The sequence below is a fragment of the Cibotium barometz genome, chromosome 30, assembly GCF_041138505.1.
Source record: "Cibotium barometz isolate CiBa-2024 chromosome 30, ASM4113850v1, whole genome shotgun sequence".
In the NCBI taxonomy this organism is placed as follows: domain Eukaryota; kingdom Viridiplantae; phylum Streptophyta; class Polypodiopsida; order Cyatheales; family Cibotiaceae; genus Cibotium; species Cibotium barometz.
Genome location: NC_141075.1, coordinates 21,149,688 through 21,158,803, shown reverse-complemented (window position 1 = coordinate 21,158,803; position 9,116 = coordinate 21,149,688). Strand labels below are relative to the sequence as shown.

The 9,116-nt window shown below is 40.7% G+C and overlaps 1 long non-coding RNA gene across 1 annotated transcript; it reads right to left on the bottom strand.

The window, feature by feature from the left end:
* Positions 1 to 1,513: 1,513 nt before the first annotated feature.
* LOC147621263 (uncharacterized) lies at positions 1,514 to 6,991 on the bottom strand. Its single transcript, XR_015269784.1, has 2 exons — positions 6,766 to 6,991; positions 1,514 to 2,377 (listed from the first exon to the last, which is right to left on the bottom strand). It is a non-coding gene; the product is annotated as an uncharacterized LOC147621263 (long non-coding RNA).
* Between the last annotated feature and the right edge of the window lie 2,125 nt (positions 6,992 to 9,116).

Genomic DNA, 9,116 nt, shown 5'->3' with positions numbered 1-9,116 from the left:
CTTTGTGAAGGGAGAAAAGGGTTTACTCTTGAAGGGAGATGAGGGAGAAGAGGTGAGGGCTTGTAAGAAGAGCTTGATATAGCAAGGGCACGAGGGAGATTGGGTTTGTCAGGCAAGATTTAAGCTCCAAGAAGGAGACGTTTGATGGAGAATAGGTGCTGCACTGCAAGGGAAGGGGGGATCCTATTTTTTGACAATATGTACGTATGCACGTGGCTATACAACTGACTATAGTCATGTGTATAGCCTTGCGCGGTTATATCTGCATGCAAAGTTGTGCATTGGAACAATACACCCTCTTGCGTAGCTATGCGAGCTCCCTCTTCCTGCTCCCTCTTCCCGTCGGATAGATCATATTTGGTCTCTTGGGATTGTTCCTACGACGTTAAAAGAACTTCTTCAAACGGGTGTGTGGATAAATAAACAAAATGGGCTAACCTTTCTATCACCCAATGTGTGGTAGATTGGTTAGCTCATGGAGTTGTTATTCAACACGTCTTGTGTTCGAATCTCACTCCCGTCGGATAGATCATATTTGGTCTCTTGGGATTGTTCCTACGACGTTAAAAGAGCTTCTTCTTCTTCTTCTCTCCTCTTTCCGCAACTATCCATGCTCCCCTTATCTTGTTGTGGAGAAGACCAAAAAAAAAAATCTAAATCTAAGACGTCAGGACGGGTGTCAATATATGGGGTCATTCCCTTGTAGTATGAGATTTCAATAGAAGGATTTTTTGATTTTAAAGTTTTGTACAAAAGGGAAGTATTATTTGCCTCGGCCTCAAAAATGGTGTCTCTTTCTAATATAAAATCCATAGAATATGCATTGAACTAATTTTTAGTATGCCTTGAAAGTGCTATATGCCCCTACTGTACTCTATCTTAGGTGACCTCTCCCAAGAAGACTCAAATGTTCTTACGTTTATATCTAACACTATCGTGGACCTGCTTGTCCAATTCTGACGCGTGAGCCCTCCAACCTCAGCGTGTATCGATGCACTTGAAATTAGCATTATACTGGAGAGCGTGGCCTTCTCCTTCTCCTCGCCCATACTACACAGCTTGTCCAAGACCCCGCAGAGGGTGCCTAGCATGATGGCTGTACCAAGACGAAGACGGGTCACGGGCCTCCACCAGTCTCCACATGTGAACACAGTGGTCGGCGCAACCGCACTGAAGAGGAGCCCTGCGTATATGCTCACGATCTCGTGCATGTGCTTGCTCAGCCTTGTCTAGGATTTCGAGAGCAACCCAAGAAAACCCTAATTCCGCACAGGGGGGAGACTGCAAGAAAACCCTAATTCCGCACAGGGGGCGACTGCAAGGATGCTCTCGTGCAAGCTCTTTAGAGTCTCGTGTTTAGGGAGGAACGCTCTGGGGATGAGCCGTCTAGGAGAGCTGCTCCGGCTGGATCTCAGATAAAAGCTTAATACACATGATTAATTAGTGATTAGCATCATAAAGAGAGGACAGGACCATGGATTGTATTATTGATTGATGAATAGCAGGCATGGTATGAAAGGGCACGTGTTTGGTGGTCACTATTCCCCCTCTTTTTTTTGTTTTGAAAACAAAAGAAATTGTATTCTGATTTACATAACAAACATATACATCTTTGGTCTCTTAGATGCTATCTAGCATCTTCAGTAGGTTATCTTTAAAGGCTTTGTCTCTATGGACTACAACATCTTCCAAAAGCCCAGTTTTCAACATGTTCTAGGGTAAGCTGTTAGGATACACAATCTTCTGTGTGTAAATAGAGTATGATTCCTAGATGTCCAAATCAACCAGACAAACCAGAACCTGATGTGGGTGAAGAACCAAGTATGCTCCTCTGCAGTAGTAGTAATTGTGCCAAAAGTGAGCTGAAAGTGATCAAATTTGAAGCCAAGAGCTGTAAACACAATCTGTCTAAGCTAATGGTGTCATTCTTTCACAATAGGGCAGTGCCATAATGCATGTCTAGCTGATTCCTTGCACTGCAAACATCTAAGGCATTTGCCATCTGTGAACCCTCTGTCTTTCAGTGTAGCTCCAAGGGGCAGTGCTCCTATCAGTATTTTCCATAAGAACACCTTAACTTTAAGGTCAATAGGTATGCTCCAAATACTCTGGATCTCATTAACCCACCACTGCATTAACTTACTGAGACCCCACACCTTGTTGCACTTAATGATATGTCCACATGTACTCTGCAAAGCATATAAAGATCTTTGGTATTGGCTATCCACCAATCAACCTGTGAGTGTTCCCGGGAGTGACCAATCCTTGAACCTTTCAGATAGGTTTGTTGTAAAGGAAACCTGTAACTTGTGTACAAAAGTACAAAGAAGATGCCAGGGTATCTTGTAAGGTATTCCAAGATGATATCTTCTTTTAGCTGCAAAAAAAAAAAAAAAAAAAAAGCCCAAGGAGTCCAACAGTTGGGTAATAGAAACATGTCCCTTTTTAAAAAGATATCTACTAGAAGAACCCAAATGTAATGCAGTTGGATGTTTTAAAATAAAGCTCCAATGCACATTTTTAGCAGATAAGGAATTGCTTGTGTATCTAATCCTACCATTCCATGTAAGTTCAACACAGATACCTTTCCATGATTTCACAAGACAAAAAGCAATTTTACCATGCAGCTTAATAGGTGCATGTAGATCACATTCACCATGAAAGTGCACTTCGCCAAGCTAAATCAACCCCCACATACACCAGGTCTAGGGCAGAACGCTTTTGAACATGTGTTTCATAAAGGTGTCTCTTGTAGCCTTGATGTGGGATTCTATGTGCAAGATACCTTGTCCACCTCTCCATTTAGGCTGGGTAGATGCAGCCCAACGGATCAAGACAAGTGGTCTTTTGTCAGACCCACCCTAAAGGAATCTAGACAGAATAGAATTGATTTGTTTAATGTGTGTCTCCTTCCAGTCCAGCAATGGGAAAAAGTACAGAAAATAAGGCAGCATAATGGGCTAGATTATCCTCAGTCTAACATGGAGAGGCTATTCAGAGCCTTTCCAATACTCAATTTTGTTCTGAACCCTATTTATCACCCATCTAATTAAGTCAGCATTAGAGATATCAACCCCCAAGGGATATCCAAGGTATCTAAAAACATGTGCTCTCTCAAGTCTTTTTCCCTGCCAAATCAATGAGTCAAAGTCTCGAGTAAATATATTTATGAGAGTTGATTTAGCAATGTTCAATTTCAACCCAATAGCTTCTGCATACATATTTAGCACATCTAAGCATGAGGCAATGCTTAAGTTAGTTGCTCTAAGGAACATGAAAGTGTCATCAGCAAAGCCTAGCCCACGCAGTTTTTTATTGTATATGTTTAGACCAATCAGAACACCAAAGTCTGCACATGCTTCTAGCATACAGAAGGGAGGGTGGGTAACTAAGGAAAATAACAGTGGACTGAGCAGGCAACCCTGTCTCGATGATCTATGAATAGGAATAGATTCAGTAATCCTCCAATAATACTCAAAACAGAGTCAGAACCAAGAGCCAAGAGAAAGACAATATTAGACATTTTGGGACCACAGGCCATCTTTTGCATGATCTCCTTAATGAAATCCCATTTGACAGAGTCAAATGCTTTTGCAAAGTCAAGTTGAAGCATCATAGTTTCTTGTTTAGAGGCCTTTGCATATTCAATACTCAACTGTACAGCTAAGATGTTATCATAAATAGACCTGCCACCCACAAAGCCAGATTGACTTTTGTGTACATGTTGCCTAAGAAAGGGGTTTAGCCTAATGGCCACTTATTTTGCAAAACTCTTGTAGATAATGCATAGCATAGTTATGGGCCTCCAATGAGCAAGAGTAGAATAGAAAGTCTGTTTGGGCAACAACTTAATTATCCCTTGTTTCAGCTAGGATCCATGCATTGAGAATTCCAAGCATCATTTATCATTTCAACAACCACATTTGATGCATTCTGCTAATACATAATTATGAATTCTTTAGAAATGCCATCAAGGCCCGGGTCTTCTCATTCCCCAGATGTGTAAGCGAATAGAACAATTCATTTTTATCAAAAGAGGCCTCAAGAATTTGGTAGTTATTGCTCTCTATACATGGATCCCCATACTGCATCAAGGTATTAGTTGCTACCTAAAGAGCTTTGAGTTCTAATAGGTGCATCACTAAGAATCTACCCATAATATTGAACACATTCTTGTGCAATTGCTAAACCATCTAGCAATACAGAGTCATCATCTTTCACAATCTTTGCAATAGCATTGCTGTTTCTTTTAGCTACAAGCTTACTAAATAACCCCCTTAATAGTATAGTCTACATCATTGATTGCTAAGCTTCTAGAGAACAACTTGGCTTTAGCTATTGCCTGCTTGTCTAGCTCTAATAAACTTTGGGTACAAGAGGCTAGTACCTCCTCTTCCACCGAGGATAGGCATCTAACATTCCCAAGATGCCTTATAGTGGCCAGCTTACAGTGCATAACATTAGCCTCAACTCTTGACTGAGAAGCATAGTACTTGCCACATAATCGAATAGTGTCCTGCATCTACTGCAAAAACAAGTACCACTTCTCTGTTGCACCTATTGACAGGTCCTTCACTGCAGCTACATTTTTCATAACATATTCTCTAAATAGACTTTTAGTAATCAACAAATTATCAAGTATTATAGGTCTTTTGTGCAGACATCTAGACATTATAGAGGACCAATTGAATTAAGTCAGATTAGTTAAGACAGGGAAATGATCAGAGAGATGCATTGAGTAGTCCAAGAAATTTTAATTAAAGGAGGACACCAGTCCACATAAGCTACGTATATTCTATCTAATCTTGACCATGACCTAAGATGATATACACAGTGATAGGTAAAACCTTGCTTAGAATGAAGCATGGTCCAGACATCAGCTAAAGAATGACTTTGCAAAGAGTATCCCAAATAGATTGTACTTGTGAGGGGATATAACCAGAGCCAGTAGCAGAGTCATCTTTTTGTGTCACCGTGTTGAAATCACCACAGACTATACCTTGAATGTCAGCTAGAGTAGCTAACCAGTCCTAGAGCGCTATTATATGGGCAAAGCACCAAATTTAGAAGTTATTTTGACAACCAGTCCTCTGCCAAAAGGGTGATTATGAATAAGGGTAGGGGGGGATAACTTATCTTTAATGATGGAAAGAGTGCCATAGTAATCCCCCTCCATCCCACCATAGAACATAGTGTATCCTCTGTGATAGGGGATCTTTTGAGCATGATTATGAAGCTTATGCTCTTGCAGACAAACAATATCAGCATCCATTTTATAGATCCAAGACCACAATGCACTAAATTTGTCAGGAATGTTGAGTCCATTGGTATTGAAAGTTGCAATTTTCATTTCGGCAAAGGGGTGCTAGATACTATCTCATCCCCACACTTATGCATGGCTATCTCAATATTCACCCTGTCATAAGAAGGGGGTGGACTGATAGTGTTGTTATTAACATTAACAAAATTAGTGAAAGAATTTTTAGCCACATCAACTTGGGCCCCTGCATGCTGCAAAATCTCGAAGGAGTTCATGCTGGTATATCCAGAGGAAAAGCGCATTTTGTACTTAGATCTTTGAGGAGTCCTCTTACTAGTCATAAGAGTAAGCCCATCAGCATCCATTGGCCTTTTTCCCTTATCATTGCCTTTAATGGGTGGAGGGTTTGGCTTTGTTATAGTAGTGTTAGTGATGAATCTAAGATTTGGGGGAACAAAAGGCATATAAGTATTCTCTCTAGGGTTGATAGGAGCTTTGGCCTTGTCCGCTTTATTCTGTGAGACTGAAGGACAATGGACTTTTTCTGTTCAGCTCGTACCAAATTTTTGCTCCCAAGACAGCTAGGAATCATAGGGATTTGAGTATTAGATAGCGTGGGGCAGTTTTTGGTAAAGTGACCTAGGTTCCCACAATGATAGCATGCTTCACTAATAGAGCCCCATTTGAGATATATAACCATCCTACCTAGCCCTATATCTATTTCCAAGGTTTTTGGGAATTTCTCCTTAGCTCTCCAAAGGATACAGACTCTATTTCTGTTTGGTTAATTGATGGATGGGGAAAACATAACCTTTCCTATGGAACTTGCTATCTCTTTGATGCTACCCCATACAAAGGAAGGAAGGTCCAACAACTCAACCCAAACAGGACAGTTAGTAAGAAGCTCCTCATTGATGATTCTTATGGAAAACATGGACTAATTGGTTGTTAAGAAGCACAATGGGAGTAGAGATAAACTTGTCCCTATCATCAGACAAATGGAATAGGATTTCAAATAAACCCTTCCCAGCATAGAATATTTTATCTACTACATAGCACCCAAATCCATTGTCAATAGCCATGGCAATGTCCCTTATAATGGGAAGATTTCCAGTGAAGTAAAGCACCAGCCCCCTAGACCTAAACACATTCATATGATTCCATGAAATATGAGGGGGTAAGTGAACTACTCTATCTCCCTTCACAGCAGGGTCAAAAGTGAGAGCATTAACTATTCATAGTAACCTCATCATAAGGCTGAATCTTAAGTTCCTCTGCCCTCTTGAGGGGGGGAGAGGCATTCTCATGTTCAAGAGCCTTAAACGCAGGGGGCAACATATCAATCATTTCTTTATGACTACGATTAACATAACTTGAAACAGAGTTATGCTCCTGGTTGGGAGCTACATTGTTATCACACACAGAATAATGTAAATGACCTAACCCGACAAGATCAGCAATGCCCCACACATAGGAGGTTTCCCCCATCAAGAGAGAGACTGGACCTGTTACTAAGAGTAGTCGATGTAGAGATTAATCATGTCGTGAGTCGAGCTGAGCAGTCGCAACCCTCATCCTCTTGGGTTTTTTCAAAAATGTAGAGACACACACCCCTCTTATAAAAGGGGGGGGTGTGTATCAACTTCAGCCATAGGAGACACACCCCCTTATAAAAGGGGGTGTGTGTATCAACTTCAGCTATAGGAGACACACACCCCCCTTTTATAAGAGGTTGTGTGTCTCCTACAGTTGAAGTTGAACTACCATCCTAAAAGTTTTGAAAGAGTGCTTAGCCTAGATCCATGAGTGTATTCATGATATAGAGACTATTTGTTGAATATGCCAAGGTAGGCATTACATTTGTCCTCACTTTCTTCACTTTGGCTTGAGCTCTAAAATCTTGCATGTGGTCCACATGCTTCATGTCATCGTCTTGTGAGAATGTGCTTACTTTGTTGCCATTATCGTTAACATCTATATTCTCCCCCCTTTCACAATTTTGATGTAAAAAGGATAGAACAAGGGTACATACTGATTGCAAGAGGATATTCATGCCACCCATTAGCATGAGGAGACATGTACTATTCGGTGAATCTTTGACACATCCATATCAATGTTTACTTGGGGAGGGCTTTCATTTGTTGAATCCTGAACAATTTGAAGCTTCTCCTCATCTGGAATATAGGGATTGGCTTGATCTTGAGATTGAGAAACATAGGGATAATGAAGGACACCATCGGAACAAGGATCAACATACAACTCATCATAGGAAACTGCCATACGATGGTGATGACCTTAAGATGAAACATCTATAGTTGAGGATAAGAGAGAATCAGCAACATCAATAACTAGGAGCATATCATCAACATACGATGGTGATGACCTTAAGATGAAACATCTGTAGTTGAGGATAAGAGAGAATCAGCAACATCAATAACTAGGAGCATATCATCAACATAGACAACATTTCTAGTAGCACTAGTTGACCATCATCATGGTGTTGCTAGGATGACACTTTGAGACACTAGGGATGATCATAGCACTTTGAGACACTAGGGATGACACTTTGAGACACTAGGGATGATCATAGCACAAATTCTACCAAACTATATATGATTTGTAGCATCGTCAATGATCAGATGGTGTATAGGCCAACTATGTGTGGCATCAATGGTTCATGAACCTCAACATCAATTTGATTTGTCAAGGATAAGATTGGTTGGTTGTATCATGAAGAGTGGGACCCTGGAGGAGAGGGTGAATCCTAAGAGAATCACCTAGTACTACCATCAAGAGGCTAGAGATGTAACCATATTTATTAGGACTAGTCCGGGGAAGTTTTTCTCTTTAGGAGTTTTTTCCCCCAGTGCTAGTATACACCCATCTTGGGGTAGTCTTATCATCTTTCCACATCACACATTCATTATCTATCTATCATCTCATTGTGCGCTCCCTTGAGCTTCTCCACTGTGTGTGTGTGTGTGTGTGTGTGCATTCCTCCAACCCTATTTCAAACATTTGGTATTAGAGCACACGCTCCTCATCCCTCTGTTGCTATCTATCCTCCACCCTGAGTCACCTATATTCTTGAATCAGATCAAGAAGCCCTTTTGGGAGAAGAAAGAGGACCAAAGTGTTCACTACTTTTTTGTACTATGGTTTTACAATTAGATTCTGGTTTCCATGCACATTTTGGGGGCTATTCGCACGGTTTTTGGTTTTCTACAAACATCTTCATGGACCAAATTTACAATGTTCTTCATCGGAATATGTTGTAGATTTGTTAGATCTATAGTTGTGCAAATATGTGAGAAAGCATCAACCGACACTCACCACACCGAATCTTGTTTACAATCTACACTTCAACGAGATCGATCTCTACATCTTATAAGTAACATTTCTACTCACCTTACTCTGCATTTCTTTTATACACCTTGTAGGTTCCTATTGTTAGAGCATCCTTATTAGCAGCCACCTTGGTTCCATCGAAGTAGTACCTAGCACTTTGGAGGCTACGTGATGATTTGCTTGGATATTATCAAAAACGGTAGATAGTAATGTATTTCGGATGTTAATATCCACTAAGAATAAGCTTGACGGCACCAACTATAATGATGCGGCATGTATTGGTATCCAAAGGGCTGTGGAATGTTACATGATTGGTACTACTGAGAAACGTCATGGTTCCTCTGATGAACATGATGCAGAAAGCACACTTGTGCAGACACAGACTCGTTTTACATGGTACATTACCACATCATAGCATACCTCCTACGCAGGAACAAACAAAATGGGATTGAAGAGATGTGTAGGCACATGCATTTCTTGCTTTGTCAATTAAGAGAAATATCATTCC